Source organism: Microtus oregoni, unplaced genomic scaffold (assembly GCF_018167655.1).
Source record: "Microtus oregoni isolate MIOR12 unplaced genomic scaffold, Mior012 000010F_ref0000083, whole genome shotgun sequence".
Taxonomy (NCBI): Eukaryota; Metazoa; Chordata; class Mammalia; order Rodentia; family Cricetidae; genus Microtus; species Microtus oregoni.
This window is the reverse complement of record NW_024543069.1, coordinates 4187712-4200877: the sequence shown is the minus strand read 5'-3', so window position 1 is coordinate 4200877 and position 13166 is coordinate 4187712.

The following is a 13166-nucleotide window of genomic DNA, read 5'->3' as shown; positions in this document are numbered from 1 at the left end:
CACAAAACCACTCTTCCTTTTACAAACACTCAGGCTGCTCTATTATATGCTTCATTGTCTGCATTTATTGCCTCGACCTCCCAAGTCAACTGTTTACCTTTTTTTTTAATTTAACAATTACATATTGTAGCAGACATGAAAGTATTGAGCTAGTAGGAAAGTTGCCAGCCATAAATGCTCTAGTGTTCTTAACTCTGAGAAGCTAAGTCTGAGTGAAGTTGAAATTCCTATTCAAATATTTTTTAGGAGCTCTTAGCTGCTCAGATCCTTGACATGGTCTGATGATTGATTAATTGGTTGACTACTGACTGAGGAATAGCCGAACCCAAGATGTCTTAGACTGGAGACCCTACTGTTTCTGCCCCCAGAGAACTGGGACTACAGGGATGTCAATATCCATGTCTAAGAGTTTATTCCTTTTGTTATATGTCTGACTGTGTTCATGTATGTCCTGCATCACACATCATCATACCCAATAAGCCTAGAAGACGGCATCAGATTTCCTGGAACAGACTCTTTTGAACATCCATGTTATACTGGGAACCAAACCTAGATCCTTTTGAAAAACGTCAAATACTCTGTTAGCTCGAATGTATTTGCCCCCTAGAAACTCATAGGGAGTGGCACTATTAGGAGCTGTGGCCTGATGGGGGAAATGCCTTGCTGGAGGAAGCCGGATGACACACACCTCTAAATCCAGACCTTGAGTCTGGAGGGTACACCTTTAATCTTCTCCTGTTGGAAGTGTGTCACTATGGGGGTGGGTTGTGAAGCATTTTTTTCTGAAACTTCACTCGATGTTGTCATTCTTCTGACTTCCTGTTGCCTGAAAGATGTAGGACACTCAGTATTTCTCCAGCATCATGACCGCCTGTATGCCACCATGCCTCTGTGGTTATGATGAACTGTATGCTGTCATGCCTCTGGTTATGGTGAACTGAAGCACTGCACAGCAAGCAAACCCCCTCAATTAAATATTTTCTTTATAAGAGTTGCCATGGTCATGGTATCTTTTCGCAGCAATTGTAAACTGTAATTAAGACATACTCCTAACCACCGAGTCATCTCTCCAGCCCTAGAATGACTTATTGTTATTTACTCCCCCCTTGTTTGCTTAGTGTCCCCCACCTCCATATCCCTTCACGATGTATGCCCAGAAACACCAGCCAAATAACTCCCCAAGTCTACTGGGGCTGTGCTTTGAAGAAAGGCAAACTCATCTCTATTTATATCATAAGGTCTATCACATTTTAAGAACCAAATAACTCCTTCCTACAAAGCTTTAATAAGCTCCAAGCAAAGAAGCATCAACCCTTCACTACAGTCGACAGGTTAAATCACTATATTGAAAGTACCTTTCTGTTGGTATTTTCTTTTGTTTCCATAGATAGGACTCTAGAAAGAGAAAGAATCCCATAACTGGGTTTTAACTTAGACAAGTTGGAGCTCTCCACCATCTCTTGAAGCACAGGCATGTTTAGTAGCAATGATGGTGGACTGCAGAAAAGGCAGGAAAGAAACTATCGATTTCAAGTCAAGTTGCTACTTCTGAGTAATTGTAGAAGTTTTTCTTTATTACCTCCCAAAGGGAAAAAAAAAAGGCATGCTGGGACAGTGGGCATGGCTGTAGCTTATTTTACCAATCCTGTGAATAAGAAAACAAAGGCCCCAGAACAGCGTGGTAGCTACCACGTGACCAGGACCCCAGGGTCTTTCTCATTCTGGCTGTAGAACATGGTGTTTGTGCAGAAATGCTTATTATTATATTTTTGTATTTACTAAAACACACATTATAAATACAATTACTCTGAAATTTGAGGTATAAATTGCAAATATTTTAAACCCAAATTTATTATGAAACCTGCTTTTCTTGGTTATTGGTGCAACTTGTGGTAAAGTTTCAATCAACATTCATTTTAAAGATAAATTCTTCCAGGATTAACATGATACATTGGCCATTAATGTTTTTTTCAAAAATGGCCTGATGATGTAGCTTATGTATAGATTGCTTGCCTAGCATATACCAGGATCCTAGGCTCCCTTCTCCATACTCTGGGAATTGCTGAAATAAGAAAACAATCAAGCAGTAAAATGAGCTAAAATTAGTCCTTCCTTCAGTTAAAATTTAAAAAATAATGTATTATGTATGTTGAGAAAATATTAAAATTATCAAAAAATACAAAATTATATTTAAAAACTTTAATAAAGATTTTATTTCACAATGCACAATTTTTGAAAAACATTTAGAAGCACAATTATCATCAGCAATGTTACAAACTTCTGATATCTGTCTGCTCAATGATGAGACTGGAAACAACCAGCTAGGTCCTCTGGAAGCCTGGGGAATTTAGTATTTGGGTGGAAAGAGGTTCAGCTGGTTGGCTAAAGGCTGCCACAGAAGAGGGAGAGACCTGGTCAGTCGTCCTCCTCAACTCAACTATGATGTCCAATATGGACAAGTTCAACAGACACACCTAGGTTAAAGTCCCAGAACCTGACAGTGCACCACTGCCTCCATGTCCTGAGCACAGGACAGATGATGCTTTTCTCTTAAAGCCGAAAGGGTGAGGGGAGCTGATAGAAATGGACAGGAAAGAACTTCCTCATGCTGAAAAGAGTCACCACAATAGGGACCTGGAATGTGAGAACACTAAACACAGTCCGGGGAACCAGCTTACTCCTGCATGAACTCAGTCACTTCAGGTGGGATGTCATTGGATTGGCAGAAAAATCTGAAGAATTTGGAAGAAACTTATTTTGACTTCAAGAAGGCATTCAATAGCATTTGGAGGAAAGGACTTTGGGAAACATGAGGTTCTACAGATTCCCAGAGAAAACCATAGGGATACTGGATAATGTTATAAAGATACATTTGCATCAAAGTTTGGAGAACTAAGTGATGAGTTTAAGTTTCTTGATTGCCACTTTGACAAAGAAATCGAAAGAACAACTTAGCAAGAGAAAGAGTTCATTTGAACACATGATTTTTAGCACATTCACCCTATAGGGCTTTGCTGCATTGAATCTGAGCCCCATGCAGAACACCCTGGTCAAAGTAGTCTGCATGTATGTGTGTGTGTCTGTGTGTGCATATGTGTAGTGGAAGATATTGTTCGTGCCTTGGTACACATAAAGCAGATCAAGCACAGAATAAGGAAAAAGGAAAAGAAACTTCCAAAGTCCAGCCTCAGTGACCTTTCTCCCCTTCCTGTGAGCTCACCACTAAAATACTACCATGAGCTGGGTACTAACGGGTCAGTACATGAACATTTCTTAATCCAACTATCACTTAATTCTCAAGATTAATTTATCAATGCCTTATGTTTGTAAAGTTACCTGTAAAAATGATTACAGAAAACTTACTAACTGTAAAAACAGAAGGAAACTATTTTTGAAATGCTTTTTCTATGCCGGGAACTCTGCTGGAATCACTATATTTTTCACTAAAATTAGACTTTTAATTATCTGACATCCAGGTTTTGTTCTTGATTTTGAGATGGGTTTTCTCTCCAGACTGTCCTGAAGGATTCCAGACCCAACAACCTCCCCCGGCTTCAGCCTCCTGAGTTTGGCAAGCATCTTGCTCCTGTGCTTAGTCCTCTGAGAACCAGCTTTGCCAAGGCTACACAAGCTGTTCATTAATAGAGCTGGTACGTAAGCCAAGCATTTCCTCATGTGACATCTATGCACACTTCAGCATAAATCCCAATGATTAGATTATACCTCTACCAACTCTCCTCTTTGTAAAGGATAAATATTTTATATACTTGAACAACTAAAAATACCTCAAATTGTCTTGTTCAGTACATGAATTCATTTTATCATTATTTGTTTGACTTTTATTTTCAATTTTTTAATGCATGGATATGAATCTGACACAGATGGTGGTTGCAGTAGTGTCTGCAGGAAGCAATGCATATGTGCAAACATAAGTCTCAGTGCTCCATACTTCCTTCAGCATCTGGCACAGTGACCAGTCAAATGGGAAGAAATGTACCTAAGTTAATATGATAAAAATCATGAGGACACACAGGGATCCTGTCCCGCATACATTCATAAATCAAATGATTATGATTATCTACATGCTTTATTTAATTCACTTTAGATATTTTAAGTATAGACCATGTTTTAGAAAATGCCATCACTAGGCTAATAGCGGAGATTCTTTAAAACAGTGTATTAGAATAATGCCTGGAGATCCAGCACATTACTCATCTGCTCACCTCACATGTCAGAGGTTCAGTCTCAACACTACAAACACAACAGTACAGCAACTACAGATGCTAGTGGCCGCTCCTTTGCATTGGCGCCAAGGCTACTTCGGCTTGTCCTACAGGATTTCCTCCAGTCAAATGTGACGATTGTGTCACAAGCAGGGTTGGAAAATGCAGGATTGAAGTGATATGTAGAGACAAATTCTTTCATGAGGCTAGGAGTAGCAGAGAGAGAGAAATAACAAGGAAATACTAAAACAATTGAGAAATAAGGTGATAAACTAAGTTGTGGCTGCAGGAAACTGAAACGGGGCTTGGAGGCAGCATCATGAAAAACAAAGTCTACGAGAAGAGGCACCTGTGTGAAGATGACAGCTGCAGCAGAGCTCAGATGCCAAGAGGCACAAGACACAGACCTGCGTGAATGTCAGACGGAGCATGCTCACTTCCAATGACAGCATTTTAATTCCAAAGAAAAATCCATGCAATAAAATTGATCATCTAATATATTCAAATTTATATCTTATTAATATTCTGTTGGAGCCATAGGAGCCCCACCCACAGGTTGTACATGCCTCAATATTGGTGTTTCTGAGCTTTGCTCATCCACATCTCCAGGGTCACACAGCAGCTTAGCTAGCTGAGTCTTTTGATGTATTCTTTCTAGTGGTGAAAGGTTTTCCACCAGGACACATTGTGACTTCTACTCTTTTCTCAGTATAAGCGATCACAATCACATGAATAGATTTTTCCTGTATTTGTTTTCTTTGTCTCAGTTACAGAAATACCAGGTGCTGCTCACAACGCCCGTCTGTGCTCTATGCGCTACCATACAGTTCCCGAGCTTTGGGCAAGGGGCTAGAGATTGAAACATATAGGGACACACAGAGACAGAGAGAGACAGATACACAAACCTCTAGTCACTGGTAAGAAGCCCTTTATTCGATAGCACCATGGAGGCTTATATACCCAAACAGTCAGGTGGGCTAACAGGTGAAAACCTTATCCTCTGATCCTCAAGGCCAAGGCAACACGTGCTCGTGAAGCAGAGCTGGTAAACAACTTTGACACAGCTTTCAGTAACTCAAATCAAAAGTAAATAAAATTTTTAAAAGATGCAGTATATAAATATTTTCAAAGTATTTATTTTACTTCAGGTCCTAAGGTGCGTAATAGTATGAATCTGCTTTAAAAGTAATTCTGATTACATGAAATTTTCTTTTCTCCTACTCCTAAAATAAAACATTACAATATCTCTGAGATTCCCAATAAGACAAAATGATGGTTAATGTTCATTATCAAGTTGGCAGACCTTATTATCACCTAAGACGCTGGTCCCTGGGTATCTCTATAGGATATTATATTGACTTTATTAACTGAGGTGAGAAGACTTTCCCAGTGTGAGCGGTACCAATTCCCTAGGTAGGGCATGCTGGATTGGACAGTAGTGGAGAAGGTGAGCTGAATGCCAGCATGTTCTCTCAATGCCGACAGCACAATGTGACAGCTTGTTTTGAGCAATCACCTGATACCTTGACCTTCCCACCTCTGCGGGTGAAAATGAACCCATTTCCCCTCAAATTGCTTTAGTCGTTGCATTTGAATTTAGCATCAGAAAAGCAACAACAACAACAAAAATGGTTAGCTAATTCCAGTTGCCAAATACCTTCATTCACCCCTGGTTTTCTCCCCAGCCTCTGACAGAAGTGACATCCATCCCAGCACTTTCTTTCCCAGCCATGATGCAAAAGCAGTCCTCTAGAGGAACCTTTGGATTTAGTCAGGGTTTCTTAGAGTCGGTGGGTCTGATTAGAAGACGTGTTTGCTTATAACTTTGAGGACGCTGATTTGCAGAGACGGAGCTGCATAATAATTGTCAAATCAAATATTCAACACTTTCGATGAAATTTTGTCTATATTTTAAAACATTTGTTCACAAATTTGTAGAGGATATGAATTACTTTAACAGTTGGTTATTTCTGGGAGGCAGTGCTCTGGAATCTAGCATTCCTGCAGTGTTTTTTTTTTTTTTTATTTTGTAGTTATTTTCCTACGTATGTTTGTTAGAGAAATTCAAGAAGTTACTTGTTTCCCTAAAGTCTTTTGACTTAATGCGACCTCTGTTCTTAACGTCAATCCTCTAGGTTTTTAGAAGTAGTTTTCTTTCTAAAAAAAAATTAAGTGGGCCGGGCGATGGTGGCGCACGCCTTTAATCCCAGCACTCGGGAGGCAGAGGCAGGTGGATCTCTGTGAGTTCGAGACCAGCCTGGTCTACAGAGCTAGGTCCAGGACAGGCTCCAAAGCCACAGAGAAACCCTGTCTCGAAAAACCAAAAAAAAAAAAAAAAAAAAAAATTAAGTGGATGGTGTTTTAACAGTCTTCATTTACTTATTTTTTTATGTTGTCAAAGGACATTTTCTAGAAGTTCGTTTCTTCCTTCTACCACACGGGTCCTGGGTAGAGAATTCAGATGGCTTTCCTTGATAACAAGTGTATTTGCTCAGAGGCATGCCCATGGCCATCTGTGTGTACTTTTATCAAGTTGTCAGATAACTGATACAAAGAACAACCAAACAGGGTAAACAGTCAGTAGCAATTCTGAGTGTATGTTGAATGCGATGAAAACACCAGATTTCACTGAGACAGGAAAACACAGTGGAGGCAAAGATGTAGCAAAGTGAACATCTGCAGGATGAGATTCAGGAGCAGACACCTCCTGAGGTGATAGGGGTTCCACGGAAAAGGTACATCAGGGCAGAAACATTTCTATCAAGGCTTAAAAATTAAGGAAACTTTTAAGGCGCCCTTCTCATTTTGAACCACACCACAGTGTTGGAAGCTGTGAGCCCCCAGATCCTGAATTGCTTGTAAACAACTTGTTTTCCCCTGATCTGAGTGCCTACAGCTGCTCTGAGCACGAGACCCTCGGGAGTTCCTGATGGCAGGAGAGTGGTTTCTGGTTGGTTTGGCTGGGGGCTTGGCTATCCCTATAAACGCTGCCCGTGGACACAATAAAGGGGGCATTCTAGTATCAAGTATGACCTGTCTCTTTGTCTGTCTTTGTATGTTTCAATCTCCAGCCCCTTGCACGGTTCATGAACTGTATGGTAGCGCATAGAGCACAGATGGGCATGGTGCGCCGCACCGCAATATCTTAAGAAAATGGGCTTGCTACTCAGAGCCGCGAAAGAAACAAACACCCAACAAACTCAAGTTTCTTCTTCCTCTAACGTGAGAGACTCCCGTGAAAACTCTTAATCCACCTTTCTTGTGAGAAAAAGTTACAACACTCTATCACCGATCAATAATTATTAGTGCGTAGCTGTAGTATTTACTCTGATGTTGTTGTCCTAAAGTACTATTAGGAAGTCCTTGAAGGGAAAAACTCCCAAGAGACCTGAAGTCAAGTAAAATCTTTAACTGATGCAGGATGGTCCCAAACAGATTAACGGGAAACATCTTAGACCTCCGGTTGGCTTGGGTTTTTAAGGGAAAGAGAAGGCAATTGTGTCATTTACCAGAAGGGCAGATCAGGTTGTCTGCAGCAAACATTGTTTAAAGAAGCGGAGAGACAGCAGTTAAATTGTCAAGCGGTTAAGCTCTAGCAGAGATCACTTCATGTAGGAATTCAGGGCTGGTCCACAGACCAGTTTTACCAAAGATAGTTTAACACTTAAAGTATACTTGTTCATAAACGTATTCCTAAGAATAACTATAGTTCAGTAGCCTACTACAATACTATGATCAAAGGCAACTTAAAGTTTGACTTACCGTTCTAGAGCTAGATGTCCATAATGGTGGGGAAGACGTGGGAGAAGAAGCAGAAATCTAAGCAATCCATCTTAACACACATGCAGACAGAGAGGGGATGAGGTGGGGCGGGCATACACACTAGAAGTGGGAGAAGCCACTATCGTCTAAAACCTGCTTCAGGTGACTTCCTTCCTCCACGAAGGTTTCGTGTCCTAAATGTTCTGTAACCTCTCCAAACAGTGCTATCTACCGGGACCCCGGATTCAAACACATGAGCCTATGAACAGATACTTCTCAGTCAAATCGCTGTGGCCGTCACGATGTTTCTTTCGCCGTGTTTTACCATGTCAGTTCCAGAAAGTGTAAATCCACAAGTTGAGATGTTAAGGTCTAATGAGAACAGGCAGTGGTCAGTGTTTTCCAGTCCAGGACTTCTCAAAGTATATTCTATGTACTAGTTTTACTTGACAGATTTTATGGAACCTTCCAAAGAGTTTTAAATTTGAACATCTCTACTGCATTAGGCAATCTAAGTTTCATGTCTATTTTTCTAAAATAAGCCCTAAGGGTCACAGAACTTACAGGTACCCACCTCCCTCTAAAACATAAAATTAGGTAGACAATAACTGTCTTTAATGAATTACATGCATGCATTCACTTTCCTGAATGAGCCCCTGCCTCCTACCACCATGTGAAACACAGAATGATTATAGCTTTATTGGGATGAAGAGACCTTCAAAGATTATATAAACACATATCTATAGTGTTAGGGAATGTGGTTTTAAGCTGTGTGAGTTTATGCTGTATTCGTTTAACTCTGCAAAGCTGTGGCTCGTGGCCTGTCCAAAACACCTGATGGTTTCTAATAAAGAGCTGAACGGCCAATGGTGAGGCAGGAGAAAGGACAGCTGGGGCTAGCAGACAGAGTCGAAATAAAAGGAGAAATTTATGAAGAGCAAGAGAACAAGGAGAAAAGGCCAGAGGGGGCCAGCCACCAAGCCACCCAGTCACCCAGAGTAAGAAGGAAAGAAATGCATATAGAAATAGAGAAAAGATAAAAGCCCCGAGGTGTTAAAGGTAGTTGGGATATTTTAGGTTGAGAAGAGCTGGAAAGAAAAAACAAGCCAAGCTTAAGACAGGGCATCCATAACTTAGGAATAAACCTCTATGTGTGATTTATTTGGGAACTGGGTGGTAGATGCCCCCCCAAAAACCCAAAAAGTCAAAATAGTAAAATATCACACACAATAAAAGGTATTCTGTGGTTGTTTGGGCACTGTCTTCTTCCCTGTGAGCAAATTGGTCAAAACCAAACCATTTTCTTTAAAGATTTCAGACTAAGGAGTTTAGATTGGTAGGTACGAGCCACTGTTGCCTGCTGGAAAAGAGAAAATGATGAACACTTTCCTTCACAAGTTTTTTGGTCATGACGTTTTCCCATATTTGTCCTAAGATACACATACTTTCAGTATCCTGTGCTCTACTGTGCATACGGACTATCAATTCTACCCTGTGAACACGCCCCATGAGCTATTCAGACTCCCAAGTGTGGTATGTTCTTGTAATCCCAGAACTGGAAAAGCGAGGTCAGGAGGAGTCCCACCGGTCCAGGAAAGACCTGGCGACATCATGAGACCCTATGTTAAAAAGCAAAACAAAACCAGAGCAAACATACAACTCTGCTCAACAATCTCGCTGACTTTTCCCTCATGTCCCCTTGATCAGGAAAGTTGTGAAAGTGTGGCTAGATTATGAATGATATTGTCTCGCTAGATTGTAAAAGCTTTTACTGATTGTATTTACCATGCCAGGGCCATTGTATTGCATCATTCAGCAGCAACATCCCTCCGGAGAGCGATTCATGTGTCCTGCCAAGCTTCTTGTAGTGGTTTGAATGAGAAGGGCCTCCATAGATTGATATATTTGAACTCTTAGTCTCGAGAGGTGCCAGATCTTGAAGGATTAAGATTTGTGGTCTTGGTGGAGGGGGGGTTGTGCTTTGAGGTTTTAGTTTCCAGTTATTCTCTGCCTTATGGACGAGGGGGTGAGCTCTCAGCAACAGCCCCAGTACCATTCCTGCTGACTACTGCCATGCTTGCTGAGATAAGTTATGGGCTCTGCAACTGTGAAGCCCCCAAGGAAAGCTTTATTTCAGTAAGCTGTCTTGGTTATGTTCTTTTGCCACGGTGACTGAAGAGCACCTGAGATAGAGTTGGGCTGTTCGTGTGATAAACTTTACCGTGCTGGTTTTGGGAGAAACGTTGGAAAGCTTTGGGACTTCGGACTAGGGAAACATTTGCGTGGTTTAAGTGGGTTTAGTGGACCTCGCTAGCAGGAGCCTGGTAGGCAGTAGCGCTGAGAATAACGTATACTTCAGAAGCTCTGCTCAAGAGTTTTTGGAGAGGAACGAACAGCTGAACTTAATAGACCATTCTTGTGATATTTTGACAAAGAATATGACTGCTCTCTGCCCTTGTTCTTAAAATCTGCCTGAAGTCAAATTAAAAAGCTTTGGACTAATTTCCTTGGCAAAGAAGATTTAAAAGATAGCCTGATATTGATTCTCTTGGTTATTAGTAATCTTTAAGTCTGCAGTGGATAGGAGCACGCTGTTGGGGTGGGAGGGAGATAGTTTAAGAAAGGATCTTTATTTTTAATTTTTTAATAACTATTTTCTCATTTCACATGCCAAATAAAGGATCTTAAATTTAATTCTGGAATCAAGGCTTGTGCTGAATGAGGTGTAAGAAGCTTGATGTGAGGGTGGAGTAGGAAGGGTTCCCTAAGGGGATAGGACTACACTCAGTCATGCTTCTAACTTACGAGAAGTAAATGCCTGGGGAATTTTTATGTTCCTAAAAGCGATGAAGCAAAGATTATGCAAATGTAATTCAAGGAAGGGTCACGTTCCATCCAATGATGACCAAATATTGCAACATTTTTGCAATAATCAGGTGCAACATCAGTCATGTGCTTCTGGCTTTTGAATCATGAAAAATGTACAAGTAAAGGGTCGTGGCATCTTCCTCTGTGGTTACAGAGAGCCGCTGAAGCCCGGCATGTGGCAGGTTTTCCTTGGGAGGATGCTGTCTAAATCTTTCAGTGAAGCCTATCTTTTGTTGGAGGTGCCAGAGCTTGTAGGAAGTCTGTCAGGAAAAGCTGCAGACAGGGAGTGGAACCAGCCATTAAAGACATTTGATACCAGTTATGGAACTACACGTCGGTGTGTGAGCCCCTCCAATTTGGTCATACCATGGTCCAGGGTTTCCCCACTGCTCCCCAATCTTTTCTTTTGAAATGAGAATGCGCATTTTATGTTGGAAATATGTAATCCGCTGTTTGATTCTATAAGGGGTTACAATTAAGAGATTGTCTTCAGTTTTTAGAAGAGACTTGGAACTTTTAAACTATGTTGAGACTGTGAAAATATTATGGTGAAGTTGAAATGTGTTTTGTTTTGACATGGCTAGAAGCCTATGACGACCGGGGAGTAGTAGAATGAGGTCTTTTGAATGAGAATGACCACCATAGACTAATATTTGAATGCCTTAATTCCAGTCGCTAGAATGATGTGAGCAGGATTAGCAGGTGTGGCTTCGTTTGAAGGTGTGGTACTGGAGGCGGACTTTTGGGGTTTGAGTGTCTTTATCAGACCCATGGACAGGAAAATAGTGAGTGTGAACTGGCTGACATGGGTGTGCTGGACCAGAACTCCGAAACTCTTAACCACAGAACCGTCTTTCCAGCTCCTGTTTTCAGTTTTCTCTCCTTAAGTGAGCCTAAAGAAGACGTTTTATAACCTGACTCTACCAGCTTCAGACACTTCTTGCATCCTTTAGACAGACACCTCTATTCTCCATGTCTGTTTCTACTTCTACTGCCTTCTCCCCTCTTTGTCCTGGTGTTCACATTGCCTCCTTTGCTGCCCTTCATCAAGACTCCAGTGTTTGGATTTGGGTCTGTCCTAAATCTGCAAGTATCTTATTACACCCTTAAAGAATTATCTTGCCAGAAGCCCTCCTAAATGGGATCTCATTCTGAGATTTTGAAGACCATAGATTTTGTTTTGTTTATGGAGACTCTACTTGTTCCACTGTGGTATGCAAAATCCACATGACAGAACTTCATAAATTGTTGTGTACAGTCTTCCATGTGATTTTCCAGTTTTTATTTTGCTATCTTTTGGTTGTCTTTATGCCTGGTTTTGTCATCTTCAGTTTTGTTTTGCAAAAGAAGCATTAAGCATACAATTTTTAATCCCCATTAGACTATGATACAATAGCAGCAAGGTGTTGTTGTGCTAGGGCGTTGGGATGCAGGCAACAGTTACCAAGATGTTCTACTGCACAGAACTAAAAGTTCAGAATTGAGAAAACGGAAAGGAACATAAAATTTCAGTGTGAATATTCGGAGAAATCTCCTTCCGGTAACCTTGACTCGCTGTGTCCTACGCTGTACAAACATATCACTTGGCAGCTTCACGAGTTGCAAGTTAAGCATTAGTGGAATCCTGCCCCCTCTGTTGACCAATGACAGGGATATTTTTGATAGCTTTGCATGAAATACCTCAGTTTTTAAGGGCAGTTGTGTCCTCCCTGACCCATGGTGTAGATGTGTGACAAACAGAACCCTCCCGCAGGCTGAGCCAATAGCAGGTAACCGTGGACGGATGGCTTAAGGAGTCCACCAGCATTTCTCCCAAGTGCCTTTTGCTCTCAGAAGACTGAGCACAGTGACTTAGAAAAGCTCACATAAAGACATGTCCATGGTGCATTTAACTAATAATGATGTCACTGACACAACGTTTTTCTGTCTTGCTCCTGTGTATGTATAGCACAAAGGATGGCTGCTTTTCACATACCGGGTCTCTAAGTATGGTCATTTTCTTCAATTGGTGTATGGAAATAAAAAACAGAATTCTGTTTGAAAACAAGTTCAGCATCCTGCTAGCTACAGTCATAGAACAGACACAGAATAAAATAAGAAATTATGGCATTCACCTTTTCCTTATGACTCATGAAGGTATAGAAGCTTTGTTTTTAATGTCTGGTATAAACCTAGAGCTATAAAATGTATAAAGCATGAATAGTTACTGAGTTACTCGAACATTCAGAAATCGGGCATTGCCCCTCCACTTCTCTTCATAAACACTCCAACAAATGAAGGCTGAATCTTTCATGAGCTGTCTCCTTTCCTGCA